Genomic DNA, 17,626 nt, shown 5'->3' on the forward strand with positions numbered 1-17,626 from the left:
GCAGCTCTCTCTTTTCATCTCCCCTGCTCACACAATCTGCCATCTGGCACCCCTCCCAACCACCTTCCATTGGCGTCAGTCGGGACCCTCTGAGCCTAGTGTCCTCGTCCAGATACCCCCAGGAACCTTGGATCGCTCGATCGCTCCTGCTCCCATCATTCAACAGGAGCAACCTGCCCCTGGCGCGCCGCTGCCCTCGCTCCACCACAGGGCATCCCGACCACCTTGCCTCCTCTGCTCTGCACGGACTAGACCACCCATTTCGGTTTCCTCCCTTCTGCCCTCTCCTGTCTTTGCTCAGACCATTTCAATTCCTGTGAGTGTAGGGGAACTGAACAAGAGGCGCACTAATGAGGGATGGCCCTCCACACGTTAACGAGCCATTAGTCGGCTGCTCGTCTCTCCAATGCCCACCTTCACCCTCAGAATCCACGCTGCACTATTCTTAAGAAACACCTGCACCTTCTCTGGCCTGCTAATCTCGACATGGACCCCACAAAGGATGGCCAGTCTACCTATTGTCCTATTGCCTAACCACTATAAAGGTCTTAAAATCACACACAGCAACGACCAAAGCTGTCTACATAAATATCCCACTTTACCTCACTGAGCCGCAAGTGACATTTGTCCAGAATTCAGATCTGCACATCCTCCATGAGGTCAGGCGGCGTTAGCCCAGACAGCAAGAAAAGTCTGAAGGGAACTCCCAGGCTCCAGAAGACAGAGCAGCAATGATGTGGGATCATGCGGGTCAGTAGAGTGAGGACCATTTTTTGCAAGACCTGGGTAATGAAGTCTCACTTGACCACTTTTATGAGCGCAGATTCATGACCTGTCAGCTACGGAGATTTTACAGACAAAGTGGATGTGCTTTTATGTCAATTAGAAAAGTGGGAGCAGCTTTATGACAAAGACAAAGGCGAGCAGCTTTGAGATGACCACAGAAGGAGCGTGTCTGGATATAATTAGGACAGGCCCATGGCTGTCTCCCAGTTTATTCTATTAAAGAAGGTTTTATGAACTCCTGCAATGATATCGAGCAATTAGACAGATGCATCAGGGAACTGGCCAGCGACTAGATTTAGCTTATAGGACGCAGTTTACCGAACGCTGCCTGGTATTATTAGTAACAGGAGAAATGGCAGAATGAGCAAACTAAGGCTAAGCGAGTGAAAAGACAGACTGGGCCGGGTCAAAGAAGGGGAGACGGGAAAGCATCAAGGAAAAGACAAAATATGGACTTGTGACAGAGTGGCGAGACTATGACTAATGAAGAGGGTCAAGACTTTATGACGATTAGAAAAGGAGCAAAGCTGTTACTGTTATAAAGGGGGAAGGCACCTCGCCATATTTTATTTGATTACAAGAGACAACGCGTCCTGCAGTTAGGTATGGAGACGCTTGCAGAATGGATTTAGCTCATAGATAGCAGCTTTTCAAAGCGCCAGTGGTTCAGTAGTAGTAGCAGCAGAATGTGTGAAATACGAAAAAACGGAAAGTGAAGAGTTAGAGGAGGGCAGAATCAAAGATGACAATCCACAACTATCAGAACAGTAGAAGAATCAAGAGGCCATTTAGTCCGACAAGCTTGTCCATCTTATTCACTGAGATTCTCCAAAATAAGATCAAGTGGAGACGGGAAGGTCCCTAAAGTGCTGCTCTCCACCATTTTTCTTGGTAATTTAGCCCCATGTGTCTGTGGTTCTTTGTGTGAAGAAAAACGTCCTACCATGTGTGTGAATTCTGACCTTCCGTGTTAAGACTGAGAGTTCCAAACTACTGGGAGTTCCAAGAACACTTACAAAAAACGCCCACCAGACGGGGAAATCCTGTCAAAAACCCCGGCTAGATGCAAAAAGGGAATCTTCATAAAGTAAAAGATTTATAATCACAAAAATGCTCTGTAAGTACATGAAGCTCTGTAGATCACACAAAGGAAAAAGGAGTAATCCAAAGACACAAGACAATTTTAATGGCAAAGTCAAAGATCCAATGGATTAAAACGGCAAAAGCACAGCAAAAGCGCAAGTAACACTCACCAACTCCCAAGCACATTTGAAATGAACAGCCAGGAACTGCGGGGGGACCCTCCCGACTTACGGAGCAGAAGGCACTTCCTGATGGAGACTGGCAGGTGACCCTGCCTCTTGGGGGACCACCCACAAAACACACACAACAATACATCAAAAATAAGGAATAATGCACATAATCAGCATAAAAAAGAGACATAAAACAGGAATTTGAACCACAGCCAGGAGAGGACCCCTGGCTGAAACATCACTCACGTTAAGACGTTTCCATCCACGTTCTTGTTGCAGAATTTATTTTTAAAACAACAACTGGGATCGGCTAATTCCTTTCATTATCTGAAACAGCTCAGACGCATCCTCTCTTAACCTCCGTTTGCTTGATCTGTAAAGGCTCATCCTCTCACAGCTCACACCTCTCCGTCGGCCTGGCCGATCTCCTCTGGACTTTCTCAAGTGCTGTTGTGTCTTTTTTTATAATATGGAGACCAAAGCTGACCACAGCACTTCAGGTCAAACCTCACCAGCCACTATAAAGATGTAGGCATGGCCTCCCTTGACTTGCACTGCACACAATTCCTAAAATCTTGCGCTCATTCTGGGGTGCCGAGTGTTGCCTGATAAGGAGGTCGAATTTAATGTAAACGATTTCAGCACATAACAAAATGTGAACAAAGTGACGGGTCTGGACACTTTCTGAGTTCACTGCGACTCCCTGGCTCTTCTCATAAGGTGCACTTTCAAGTTTCACACCTCCCACTGTCTATTTAAATTGGACATTTGTACTTCCCACATGTTGTCTCTTATTTTAAGTGGCCTGTTTAGGACTTTTATCACCTTTGTAAACTGCTACATCAAAGTTACACTGTGAGATACTTCAGAGAATCAGCCGCAGTGCGGATTTACTTATAGGTCACAATTTACCAAGCCCACGTTTTATTAGAAGTATGGTGGTACCCTGAGATACGAGTTTCATTCGTTCCGTGACCGAGGTCGTAAGTCAAACTGCTCGTATCGCAAATCAATTTTCCCCCATTGAAATTAATTGAAATGAGATTAATCCATGCCAGCCCCCCAAAAACCACCCCAATTTTTTGTTACATGTTTTCAACATAAGAAAAATGTAATTAGAATGAATTGTAAATAAAACCTAATACTGTACATAAAAGAGAATCTCAAGAAATAAACAGATGTTGGCGGAGCCGATTAGCGTATTGTAATGTTTTTTTTTTCTTTCACTTTTGCTTAACTTCATTTTCTTCTTCACTTGTTTTTTTTTTTTTCCTTTTTGCCACGCTTTTCGTCACTTTCATTCGCAGGGCGTTTCAATACAAACCTGTCCAAGGAGCTTTGTTTAGTCCTCCCCTTTAGAATGTTTCTGAAATGAGTTAGGCGAGTGTCATTAAATAGCGCCGCTGCACGATCAGTTGTAACTTTTTCAGGGTGTTTCTTTTCTTTAAAGTCCGAAACTTTTTCCCACATTGCAAACACTTCCTTATCTCACTTTAAGAGATAACCTCCTTCGCCATACCGATCTTCTGCAGAACCTCCATATGTTGTTGCTGCCGTGTCTGTAGCTCCGTCAACTCCTCCGTCGTCAGTTCTTCTGAATGTGCGGTGACAAGCTCTTTGATGGCTCGTATTTCAAATTTTGCCTCATAACTCAAGGTAAAAAAATCGACTCAGTGACGGCTCGTATTTCAAAAAAACTCATACGGTGGGGCACTCGTATCTCAAGGTACCACTGTAGTTGAAGTGGTAAGATGTGTGAAATAAGGAAAAAAAAAAACAAAACGGAAAGAAAAGAGTCAAGAAAAGGACAGAAAAACAATACATTTGATGAGAACGTTGTGTTATTTGTAATGGAGGATAAGCAATTGAAGCGAAAAAGAAACTCATGTGGTGAGGAGGCCTGTGCAAGCAAAGCTCACGTCACATCTGATGACTTTTCCAGCGATTTTCAACTGTACCCTTCATTTCTATAATCTTAGCTAGTCGGAGGCAGGTAGTGACGCGCTCCCATGATGCCGTATGTCTAACGTGACATAGCCAGAACTATTTATCTACAGTATCTATTACCACGCATGGACATTGGAGGATCCCCTTCCAGGCACTCCTAAGGTATACAATACCACCCCAGGAAGACAGGGGGCGCCGTCTCTCACAGTGTCACCTCTTTACCCCTCCATACTGCGGAGAAGATACCCAGTGGGGGCTACTGATTCTGAGAATCTTTGCCCCTTCTGGTCAAGACAGTTTAAGGCCTGATGTCCATGGAAGAAGGCGTTACGTTTTGTACTTGAGCTACCGAACGACGCAGCTCTGCCAAAGCTTGGTCAGCCCTCCTGAGTCGTCTCTGTTTGATTTGGCGCCATTGTGTGTCTGTTTATGTTTACCTTTGCCCACAATTTTAAGCCAGTCTGATATTTGTCCACACTATTCATCTTTGTTGTGTTATATAGTGCCTTTCACTTACCTATTGTAAGTGGCGTATGGCCGGGGCTCTTGTCCGGTCGCCTCTACGCTGGCAGGACCGGGGGAGGGGGCGCGTCCAGTGCATTACCTCCTCCAGAGCTCTAGGTGGCAGCACCCTTGGGTTGCAGCAGTGCCTCGGACTCCAGCAGGGCTCCACGGGAGCTGCAGTTTGTTGCATGGGCACCACTAGGGGGTGCTGCAGCTGCTGCCGAGCCCTTAATTGCAGCACTTTCACCACACCCGGAAGTGCTGCCAGAAGTGGGTCAATGGGCACATGGAGCACTTCTGGGTGTCTTACTAAAGGAGCCAGGAGCCACTACTCCGGGAGTCGGGTGGGAGAAGACGAAGGTTGCCAGGAGAAGTGAAGGCAAAGAAAGAGAAAGAAAAAGAAGGGAAGTGTGCTTTGTGTGTTGTGCTTCCGACTGTGCTGTACATGTGGGAAACGGGGGAAGGCGTTTCCCACGGGAGAAAAGAAAAAAAAATAAATAAAAGCGTGTGCCCTGAACTTGTGTCCCACACCTGTCTGTGCCGGGTTTGGGTGGTGGTGCACCCCCTGGTGGTCCACACTACCTGTCTATCTATGCTATATAAAATCAATGATTCGTTTGTCAGACAGTTCCTTCTACCCAGATTGCTAGTGGCTTTACAGACACATTTCCACTGCAGATCATTTTTTATACCCACTGGCTCAATAACAGAAATCGGGCCCTCATGTGATGCTTGGCTTTGTTCAGTGACAAAGTGTAAGAAGATTCACCTGACACGACACAGTCTATGACGGCAAAGAAAGTTTTTGGGTCCTTGGACTCTTTAGACAATCATGGAAGGTTGCATTTAGGGGAGGAGACGCTCCTAAGCTTCACGAAATATACTGCCAGTCCATCTGAAAACACCCATGCCATTGAGATGGAGGGGACTTTAAGGATTACTGAGCTGACTGGAAAGAGTGTGGCTGGCTTCCTGGCAGCGAGATCAGAGCTTGATGACAATCTGTCCTCTGTTGTCGCGATGTGATGCTTATCACTGAAGGGTGGAGACAGGAGCTTAACAAAGGTGCCAGTCAATTCACTAACATTTTACGCAATCAACAGTAACACGGTAATGCTGTCTGGAACGGTCTCAATCAATCTGCTTTATTTATTCTCCCTTTTAGAAGATGCACTCTGACAGACGTAGTGATTTATCAGTTTAGCCTGTGATCAGTAGTAAGTGCGAGTTTGTAATGATAACTGAAGAACCCCTAAGAGGTCATAAAGGCCCGGCTGGCTGTCCACTACACCAGAAAAGCGGAGGCTTCGGCCACTCACTGGCTTACTTGTTCGTTCGTTCATTCATTCACAGTATTTCACTCACTCACTTATTCACTCAATCATTTGGTCATTCATTAAATCATTCACTGATTTATTTGCTCTCACACTTATTGTTGAAAGTTGGAGTCTGAAATGTGGTGGAAAGGGGTATGTGCAGCGGCCTTGGGGGCTTTAGCCCCTTATCTCTTGCGTTTAGCCTCTGGATTTCCTGAGTGGCCAAAAGTGCCACAAAACGTCAAGGGGGAAGATCCTCACCAGTAAATCCCCCCACCTGCCATACACTCTTCAGTCCAAAATACACATGTGACCCATTTGAAATTCTAAGGAGGTGAACCCCACCCATGGTTCTTTGATGTTTTTTTTGTTCTGAATAAGAATGTGGCTAAGATCTGATCTATGCAAATCCTAAGGACGCCCCTGGCTATTAGGTCTCCGAAAGCCCCACAAAGCAGACCAGGACTTTCACTGGCCAGCCCTGAAAAGGCTCACCCCAAGGAAGCAAGTCCTCAAACTACTACTTGCAGGCTGTGGCTGAGGCCTACTCAGGCTGAACAAAGGGGAGCTGGCTGTTACGGTTCAGAACTGCCACAAAGTCTCATAATTCACAGAAACGCCTTACAAGGGAGAGAAACTGTAAAAACTCTGGCAATGAGCAACTAAATAAAAGTAGATATTTATTAAAGGAAGGCAAAATGTAACAAAACATTCTCAAAAAAGCAGAAAGGCAATCCAAACTTAACAACACCCAAAACACAATCTGGCAGAATCCAGGGAGAGAAGCAATATAATCACGAAAAAACAATCAATTCAAACAAAACTGGTGTGAGCTGCTCGCAGTAAAAATCCATTTCTCTTAAAATATTATCTTCTAAGCAAATAAATACGTGGGAATAACTGCTGCTGTTACTCTCAAATATTTACTTTATACTGTTTCTAGAGCATAGTAATAATTTATTATCAAGTCTGCTGTGCTACCGTATTGTTACGATCACCATTACTGAGACGCTGCTCCCAGTCGCCGAGAGAAATGGCTTGAGATGTCGCTGTGTCTTATGGCACCAGTGCGCTACCTTAAATACCAGTGAAACGGTTCATTCGGTGAATTGGATGTAACGAAAACCCAACACAGTGCATAATATTTTTCTCTCCTGCGTTTCTGATTTTCGATATTTCCATCTTCCCTTCGACTTTGATTTTAGTTTACAATTTCAGATTTGGTGCAAATGAATAATTTTTAGGTTTGGACTACGTTTCATATTCTGGTCCTTTTCCAGCCTTCGGAGGGAACAGAAACAGTAGCCCTTACCAACTCAATGAACCACTGCTGGGTTCTTCTCCCTGGCCTAGAAGAAGGACCCAGCAGCAGAGAGACCATGGTGGCCCTGCCTCCTAGGGCTCCACTCACAAACAACAAAGGCTAGACACCACTTTAAAGGGACGGTACATAAACAAGCAATAAACACAACTAACAGAAATAACCAAAAAAGCATTCACAATGAAAAAACAACAGAACTAAATACAAGCCAGTGGAAAACACAACACTCACTCACTCAAATTTGAAAACCGTACGGTACCGACATTTTAGAATTTTTGGTACCAGGAGTAAACATCCTTTCCATCCACACTTGTTATTCACTGGAAGGCGAACAGCACTTCACACGGGTCATATCTCCGGGTTCAGATTCAGGTTTAATGTCTCTTTTGTTCATTTTTGATTTATGTTGATTATGTGGATTCTTTTTTTTTTTTTTTTTAATTTTGTTTATGTATGTTCCACATAGGGCAGCACGGTGGCGCAGTGGTAGCGCTGCCGCCTCACAGATAGGAGACCGGGGTTCGCTTCCCGGGTCCTCCCTGCGTGGAGTTTGCATGTTCTCCCAGCGTCTGCGTGCGTTTCCTCCTGGTACTCCAGTTTCCTCCCATAGTCCAAAGACATGCAGGTTAGGTGCATTGGCGATTCTAAATTGCCCCTAGTGTGTGCTTGGTGTGTGTGTGTGCCCTGTGGTGGGTTGGCACCCTGCCCGGGTTTGTTTCCCGCCTTGCACCCTGTGTTGGCTGGGATTGGCTCTAGCAGACCCCCATGACCCTGTAGTTAGGATATAGCGGGTTGGATAATGGATGGATGGATGTTCCCCATGTTTTGTGGGTGGTCCCCCCAAAGGGGAGGAGCCACTTGTCAGTCACTAGCACTCTTTAAAATCAGAGGGTCTCCCACAGTTCCAATGCGCTAGGGAGTTGGTGAGCTCTTGCGATTCTCTGGATTGCTAACCTTCACTTGGCACTTGTTTGCGTTGGATTGCCTTATTGCTTCAAACAATTATTTATTTTGCCTTCTGTGCTCTACAAAGCTTTGCTTTTGTTTCAGCACATTTTTGTAAAAATAAACTTTTTATATTTACGGAGACCATTTGTTTGCCCTCACTACTAGCCTGGGTTTGATGATAAATCCCCCATTTAGAGAACATCTGTGGAAGTGCTTTAGGAGCTTTCTGGAACTCTAGCTCGCGCCAAACCCCTCTTACTGCTTTGACATGATAGGACTTCATGGGGGACTCCCTCCGCCCCATTTGTTTGACACGATCGGGACTTCGAGGCTTCAAGTGAGAAGTGAAGAATTGTGGGTCACAACAGGAAGGCTGGAGTAAGACGGGGGTTTGGAGTTATCCATTATTTGGTAATAAATTCCAAAAGCTTGGTAATGATACTAAAGTCACATTTCAATACTGTATTCACTTGCTCATTTATTTGTTCACTCACTCATTCACACACACACACTCATCTGTTCTCATTCATTAATTCACTCCTTTATTGATTTATTCACGCATTTCAATCAAAATGACTAAATCCATTTCCTTGACCTGCAGCTCAGACCCTGGTTACAGTAACGCTCTCTTTCTAGGCATTAATAAAGTATCTATCTCTCTCTCTATCTATCTGTCTATCTATTTCAGACCCAAGTGTCTGTTTTTTTTTTTTTGTTTTTTACGTAGCACCTGTTTTTCCTTTCAGAGGGCTATATCCAGCGCACAGTACTTATCTCTTTTGTTTGAAAGTAAATCTGAATATACAGAGTGCATTCTTGCACTATAAATAGCCATTGAGTGAATTTCCAATAGGGCGTCACAAAAAAGAAGTATTCTTGAACACGGAGTCAGGACTGCCTAATTATGGCTTACTCTCCGACGACTGACAGCTTCCCTTTGTGAAGCTTAAGTGAAAACACGGCACGCTTTGTGATCAGGTGACTCCAAAACACAACACACTCACACACACACACACACACATGAACGCCCAGACGAAGACAAGAATGAGGTGGAGAAGAACTGTGGAGATGAATTGGGGAAGCACAATGTCACCAGAAAACTTGGAATGGCTGTCTAGCCGTCACTTGGGACTGTGGAGGAGCCCAGGCCAATTATTATTATTATTATTACTTACAGGACAGGCCACCTGTCAAAGACAGATAATAGAATCATTTAAAAATATTTTCAGTGTGTACCTTCAGTGTCTTTCCCCAGTATCCTTGTGTGTCTGAACCTCTCATCACCAGAGCGCCAACTCTCCAGTGTCTTCCCACAAAGCCCTTCTCAGACTTCTCATTATTTTCGAGGAATCTTTCTAGTCTCCTCTGCATTTTTCTTCATCTCTGAAGGCGACTCTCTCCCTCTCTCAGCTATGCTGTTTCTCCTCCTCATGTGTCTCACACTCACACTTCCTCTTTACATTATGTCACCAAAGCCAAACTGACCAATCACACCAAAGTCCAACTAGCCAATCGTATTGCTCTAAGGAACAGGACACACACACAGACCTTAGCGTTTTATTATACGGTAGATCATTTGGCTGATGCCTTTATCAATAACATTTGGAGTACAACTGGTTCCATTTCTTTTGTTTTTGTAGCACAGGCAGGTGAAATGACTTGCTCAGGATAACACTGTGTCATTAGTGGGATTTGAACCCACAACCTCAGTGTTTGAAGCCAAAAGTCATAACCGTTACACCAAGAAAAACAAGCAAAATCAGCAAAACAGACGAGACACTTTAAAGGAACCAGAGCAAGCAGCAGGTCCACCATGTCACCCTTCATCTAATACTTAAAACTGAAAATCTGCCCTCAGTCCACCCAGATCTGGTCCAAACCTATAAACCAGCCAAAGCAACCTGACATGGCCACTAGGGAGACCTGACCAACGGGGGCTGCGTTTAAACTTCTGTCTGTGACGAATCAAATGGGGGTCTACTCCAAATTCCCAAGGTTGAATGAACGTCTTCTAAGAAGCTAAAGTGTACAATGCGTTAGTGAAGTCCAGACGAACCGCACAAGAAAAATGTTATTGCAGACTGAGAGTACATTTAATCTTCAAAAAAGGAAGACAAAAAAAGTGTTGAGGGATCCATCCAGTATCTAAACCTGACATTTTGGAGCAGGGTCATGGGGCTGCTGAAGCCTATCCCAGCAAGAATCAAGCACAAGGCAGGAGCAAAACCTGGGCAGGGTGTCAGTCCTTCAAAGGGGTACCCATCAGGGGCCAATTTAGTGTCGCCAATCCGCTTAACTGCACAGGTCTTAGGATTGTGTTTGGGAGACTCACAAAGATATGAGGAGATCATGCAAACTCCACACAAGAAGCAGCTGCAACTAGAACTTGGTCATCCATGTTGAGAGGCAGCGGCGCTACCACCGTGTCGACCGTGAAGATATCAAATGATGCAGTTATAGATGCCATTGGACCATATTATGACACCATATGGATACCATTACGGAGGTATTAGATGTTGCTTACTTGGTCCCAAAATGCCCATTTTAACAATTTGTCCCTCTTACTGGCTCTAGGGCAGGAGTAGTCGTGATAAGAGTACCAGTTCACACTGTGTGCCCCATTACCCACCTGCCTGCTCTTAAACTGGATTAATAATATGCATCTGTTGTAATGGGAGACGACATCGGATTCATGTCCTGGCTGGGATGGATGGTGTTTATTTTATTTCCTCGACGGGACCATACAAGCGCTACATGCTTCCCTGGTCCACTAAATGGCAGCATCCATAGGCCAGTGCACCTGTGACAACACCTACAGGGCATACTGGAAGCTGGAGTCTTGTTGGGCAGCCCTGTTGGGTTCCAGGGTAAACTGTAGGGAATGGCTGTCTGTGCGTCTGAGGAGTTGCTGCCTGGACTGCATGTGCTAATTTCAGACAACTCCCGGTCCCATCATAAAAGGGGTCTTCACATCTTATACAACACTTGCTGGTGGAAGTTTGGAAGTAAAAGGAAGGAAGGAAGGATTTGTGACTTGTGTAACTTCAAATCAAAGGTTATCTGATCCCAAGACTGGTGTTTGTGTAGTTGTGTCAAGGGTTTAGGTTCCCGAGATGCCCTCTAATGGCCACAATGTTTAACTTGGCATTGGGTATGGCATGGAAGGTGATATCTGCTTAACACCCAATGTGGGGTCAAGGGTGGGGTGGGGTGGGGGCTTTGTGGGGAGCCCAACTCAGGAATACCAAGCACAAGGTCAAGACCAATCATGGAACGGGCACCAGTCCGTCAAAGCGCTAAACAAACACCATCTGAGAACGAGCGCCTAGCTGAGCCCTGGTGTTGAGGAGTTGGACCAGTGTCTCCCAATCCCATCACCTCTGTCGTGAGGATTTGAACCCGACCAGAGAAGGCAGTCAAGGTCCATCAGACTACAACAATGCAATTGTAACACAGAGGCTCTGACTCGCAGGAACAAACAAAGATTTGTAAAGGATACTAGGATGCGTGTACCACAAGTAGGACTCCATCTCTGAAGTAGCCACGCTTGGTTGTCCGAGACGTGCAGGAAAAAAAAAAATGTCAGCATGCTTTGCGACGGCAGAGTTTCCCACCACTCAGCCATTCCTTGGTTTTATTTTTAAATTTGATCTTACGTTTCGGCTTTGGCCTCTCCAAGTTTATGTAAGCCGTGACCCTCACACAGCTGTGCCTGTGACCGTAACAAGACGACAAGATGAGATTCAACCCTCAGCCCCAGCACTGCCAGACTTCCAACTGCAGGATTTGGTAGACAGTGTGGCTGCTATGAACCGGGCGTGAGCAAGAAAAGCGAAAGCAACACACCTGAAGAGCAGCCCCAGTAGGCCAACACCTGTGTAGCTGTGCCAAGTGTGACAATCTGCTGCTTTGGAAAGTCACCTTCCTCCTGGCACTGGGCAAACACAACTGCAGGCAGGATGAAAGGTGCTATATAATCAAAACTAATCAGACAGCTTACACTCCTTCTGGCTATTTGTATGACTTCTCAACATAACATGAATTTCATATGCATGAAGAAAAAGGTATTTTAGGATTGGTGGACTGTGATGTTTGCTGATGACATTGTGATCTGTAGCGATAGTAGGGAGCAGGTTGAGGAGACCCTGGAGAGGTGGAGGTCTGCTCTGGAGAGGAGAGGAATGAAGGTCAGTAGGACCACCAAGACAGAATACATGGGTGTGAATGAGAGGGAGGTCAGTGGAATAGTGAGGATGAGGGAGTAGAGCTGGCGAAGGTGGAGGAGTTTAAATACTTGCGATCAACAGTACAGAGTAATGGGGATTGTGGAAGAGAAGTGAAGAAGAGAGTGCAGGCAGGGTGGAGTGGGTGGAGAAGAGTGTCAGGAGTGACTTGTGACAGACGGGTATCAGCAAGAGTGACAGGGAAGGTCTACAGGATGGTAGTGAGACCAGCGATGTTATATGGGCTGGAGATGGTGGCACTGGTGGGAGAGCTGAAGGTGGCAGAGTTAAAGATGTTAAGATTTGCATTAGGTGTGACGAGGATGGACGGGATTAGAAATTAGGACGTTAGAGGGTCCGCTCAAGATGGACGGGTGGGAAACAAAGTCAGAGAGGCGAGATTGCGTTGGTTTGGACATGTGCAGAGGAGAGATGCTGAGTATACTGAGAGAAGGGTACGAAGGATAGAGCTGCCAGGTAAGAGGAGAAGAGGAAGGCCTAAGAGGTTTATGGATGTGGTGAGGGAGGACATGCAGGTGATGGGGGTGACAGAACAAGAGGACAGGAATATGTGAAAAAGATGATCTGCTGTGGCGACCATTAGCGGGAGCAGCCGAAAGAAGAAGAAGTAGAAGTAGTAACACAAGTTCCTCGTTCTTTTAAAATAAATGGGTCCACATTGTCATTATAGGCTGTACATGCAGTCATGTGAAAAAGTAAGTCCACCCTTGGAAACTGTTGATGCTTTCAACTTATTTGAACAGACAAACATTTAATCTTCATGTAAAAAGTGCCTACAGAATAAAGGTGAGCTGCTTGAACAAATGACACATCAAACTGGCATGGCGTAGTCATTCTTATAATCTAAACCAATAAAAATACAAATTAATCACAAGCAAAACGTAAGCCTACCCCAACATTTATCACCCCATTAGAATCAGATATTCCAGATGGGATGCCAATGATCAGAAAGTCTGCAGGTGGATCCAACCGTCTTATTTAAAGCTATCAAGGGTCCGGTTTTCTCTTTGTTACTGACCTGTCTGGTGTCATCATACCAACATCACAAAGAGGACCTCGCCAAGGTGGTTGTGGATGCCTAGGAGTCTGGTGAGGGTGTTAAAATGTTAACTAGATAATTTGAAATCAGTCATTCCACTGTAAGGAAAATATCGATTTTTAACCACTACCAATTTGTCCAGGACTGGTAAATTCACCTCAAATGTTGACTATTTGATACAAAAGTAAGTCTCCAAGAACTTCAAAATCTGATCGCGGGATGTGCAGATAGCTCTTGCAATAGCTGGTGTCGAAGTTCATGCATCTACAATCAGAAAGAGATTACACACAGCATGTGAGGTGTTAAGAAGGAGCCTTTGCTGTCCAACAGGAACATCAGAACACAACTGCAGTTTGCCATTGAATGTCTAGGCAAAGACCAGGCCGGCTGGAACAAAACCCTCTGGACAGGTGAACCAAAGATAAGAGTTGTTTGTCCACCGTAACAGCAGACATGTATCACATTTCCAACTGTGACGCACAGTGGTGGACATGTTCTGCTCAAGCTTTATAACACACTGGTGAGGCCTCATCTGGAGTCTTGTGTGAAGTTTTGGTCTCCAAGTTACAGAAAGGACATAGCAGTATAAGAGAAAGTCCTGAGAAGAGCAACTAGGCTGATTCCAGGGCTACAGGGGATGAGTTATGAGGAAAGATTAAAAGAGCTGAGCCTTTACAGTTTAAGCAAAAGAAGATTAGGAGGAGACCTGACTGAAGTGTTTAAAATGATGAAGGGAATCAGTACAGTGGACCGAGACGGTGACTTTAAAATGAGTTCAACAAGAACATGGGGACACAGTTGGAAACTTATTAAGGGCAAATTTTCGCACAAACATTTGATGGTTTTTATTTACAATGAAAGCCACAGACACATGGAATAAGTGACCAAGTAGTGTGGTAATCTGTAGGACTTTAGGGACCTTCAAAACTATTAAGAGAATTAAGTGGAGAGGACTCGCAGGTTTTATTGGGCTGAATGGCCTGTTCTCATGTTCTAATGAATTCCTTCAGATCTTTAGACAAACAACATTTAACACCATGTCAGAACTGCTACTTCATTTATTTTAGAAACAAAGTTATGTGTGAAAAGGTAATCGCCCCCTTTGTGATGCACTCACACAGCTGACCAAAGAGAACTGATAAGCTGACAGACCGTAGAATCTGAACCTCACCATATACTGACTGTTACAATGAGAGTGAAGTCGTCACCACAAGGTTTCTACAAGAAGGCTATGCGTCAAACAAAGGAAATTCCAGAAGAGATAAGGAAAAGAAAAAAGTTGTTGAAAGCCACCAATCAGGAAACAGCAACAAAGCCATTTGTGAAGCTCTGAGACTCCATAACACCACACCACACCACAGTGAGAGCCGTTATCTCCAGCTATGGGGAATCTGCCCAGAAAAGGCCAAAATGACCATACAAGGCACAGTGATGGCTTATTGAGGAGATCGAAGAGGATCCCAGATAAACATCTAAGGAACTGCAGGCCCCTCCAGCCTTTGGCTAAAGTCATTTTCATGATTTCGCAACAAGAAACAGAATGAGAAATTCATGGGGGATTAGCAAGGCAGAAATCGCTGCTGTCCAAGTGTAACATCACTGAACGTCTTACATTTGTAAAAGAAACGCCTGGGTGATCCCCAAGCGCTTTGGAATAGCAGTCCATGGTCAGACAAGCCAGAAGTTAAACTCTTTGGACAACACAGATTCCCACAACATCTGGCGTGCGTCAGTAAGGACATGAGAGCTACAACAAGACATGGGGGTTGGCTAGTGTAAGAGTGCACAGATGCTTTGGAAGATTTGCCACTACTAAAGTAACCAAGAATTCTACACTTTTCCAGAATATTCTTAACGAGAATGCTCGTGTCCATCATGTGAAACTGACGAGTAATTGGGTTGTGCAGCAAGACAATGACCCAAAACACAAAAGCAGCTCTACCACTGAAAGACTCAGAAGAAACAAAATACCAGTTTCAGAGTCCTGACGTGAACCCGACAGCGATGTCTCAGCCAGACCTGAAACGAGCTGTTCACACTCGCAATCCTGCCCATGTGTCAGAATTAAAGCAGTTCTGCAAAGAAGAGCGAGTGACATGAAAGGCCGAGATCAAACCAGAGGAAGTGTTGAGATAAAGGTGCAGCCGCCAAGCACTGAAGCTGTGGGCGCAATCACAACAACAATTTAAAAATTGGATTGCGTGTTCACTCCAGTTCTCTTCAGATCAGACATCACTTTTCTATAGTGCTTTTCTGACTACTCAAAGCTCTTCACACAGGGCGTGGGGGGGCCACTTCCACCACCACCTGAATGAGGTGACGACAGGCATCTTACACTCACCACACATTAGCTATCAGGAGGTGAAAGGGTGAGAGACAGGGGGGCAGAATGACTAGGCCGTGATGGGCAATTAAACCCGGACATCAAGAAACATCCCACTCTTTACCAAAAAGGTGCCCACAAACCTTTTCTGACCACATTCAGTCAGTGCCTTAGTTTTATAACTCATCCAAAGCACGGCACCAGTTCTTACAGCACAGCACACTGCACTGGGGTCCACACAAAGACCACAGGGTTAGTGCCCCCTGCTGGCCTCTCCAGCACCTCTGCCCACTGCAACACAAGCTTTTTTTCCTAGATGGTCTCCCATCCGGGCCTGAATGTGCTTTTGTTTGAGGGTCTGAGGCCATTCATTGTGTAAAATATGCAAAATGGAGGATATGTGAAGAGAGGCAAATACCCTTTCACAGCACTGTATGAGCAAGACTGCTATATTATATTATATTATATTATATTATATTATATTATATTATATTATATTATATTATATTATATTATATTGTATTATATTATAGTACACTCTTAATTCAATTCAGTTTAATGCAGGACCAACTCACCCACACACACACACACACACACCCTCACATTCACATAGGGCCAATTTGCCTCTGCCAGTCAAACTAATTACATTTCATTAATTGTTGTGTTTTTCGCCTGTTCAATATTTCATTTTCAGCTGATAATTAAATATTAATTTGATTATATGACCAAAACTGCCATCCATTTCTTGCATTTGTGTGGCCCAGCGGCAAAAACCACCTGCACCTCAGATGTAACTATGTTTGTGCCTCTTTAGAAAATTATACGTGAAGCACTTTGAGTAAGGTGCCCTGTGGCTGGCACCTTGCCCAGGGTTTGTTCCTGCCTTGTGCCCTATGTTGGCTGGGATTGGCTCCAGCAGACCCACGTCACCCTGTGTTAGGATGTAGCAGGTTGGATAATGACTGACTGACTGACTTTGAGTAAGTTGGAAAGCGGGAAACGGGCTTTTTATAGCACGGGCTTACACAGCCAGTATAAATATAATAAATTATTATTAATGTAATCATGATTGAGGGAGGGGTGTCAACAAAATTAGATACATGGCAAGAAACACCCAGAAAAGATGCCAGTCAATCAGATGGCACCCCCTCTCCCATCAGGCCAATTTAGAATACTGTCATGCCATCTTTGAGAGGAAGCTGAGACTCGGTTCTGCAGGTGGGCTCAATCTGGGTGGTTGTTATTTGTGTCCCCATGGGCTCTCCTCCTCCTCCTCCTCCTCTCATGCCTCAAAGGTGAGCAGTGAGGTGTCCTGGCAATTTTAAAATGGTGTCCTGTGTGGATCTGTGCATGCATGTGACCTTAAGCAAACAGGCGTCCCAGCCAGGGTTGGTTTCGACCATGACAGGCTGTGGGGCATTCTGTTGAAATGACTTGGCACGAGCATACTACACCCCTGGAGGAGTGGCTTTGTCACATCTAGAGGTTCGTAGGAGTGTCCCACAGACAGCACTGATGAAGTCAGAAGATTTCCTGTCTTTTGTGATGCCCGCCGGTATGCACTTCCCCAGTTCAGCCTGGAGTTAGTTATCTAGCATGCCAATCTCTTCTGCAAACGACTGTACCGAGTGGATTATCAGCAGTCACACATGCCCATCTGCTCTAACGGGTCAGGGAAAATACGCAAGCACAGACATACCAAAATGCTAGAACACAGTGAGTGGCACTGCCGGGACAGCTGAGAAACAACACTTTAGGAGAACAGTAAGGTGTCTCCACTGAAACTGCTTCAAACACACAAGTACTAGAGAATCCTGACTGCATCATGCTGTCCAAGTGTATGGCAGTTAGTGTGGCATTCTGCCCATTAAGACTTTCTGGAATCATCACAGACCTGCTGGCCACTGACTCACCTGGCCAGCAAGTGGCTCCCTGTCTCGTCCAC

At 45.1% G+C, this 17,626-nt stretch overlaps 1 protein-coding gene across 4 annotated transcripts in view; it reads right to left on the minus strand.

Moving 5' to 3' along the window:
* pde4a (phosphodiesterase 4A, cAMP-specific) overlaps positions 1–17,626 on the minus strand; it is a 640,523-nt gene that overhangs the window by 149,668 nt on the left and 473,229 nt on the right. The gene's annotated exons all lie outside the window — the stretch shown is intronic.

This window comes from Polypterus senegalus, chromosome 12, assembly GCF_016835505.1.
Source record: "Polypterus senegalus isolate Bchr_013 chromosome 12, ASM1683550v1, whole genome shotgun sequence".
NCBI classification, from domain to species: domain Eukaryota; kingdom Metazoa; phylum Chordata; class Cladistia; order Polypteriformes; family Polypteridae; genus Polypterus; species Polypterus senegalus.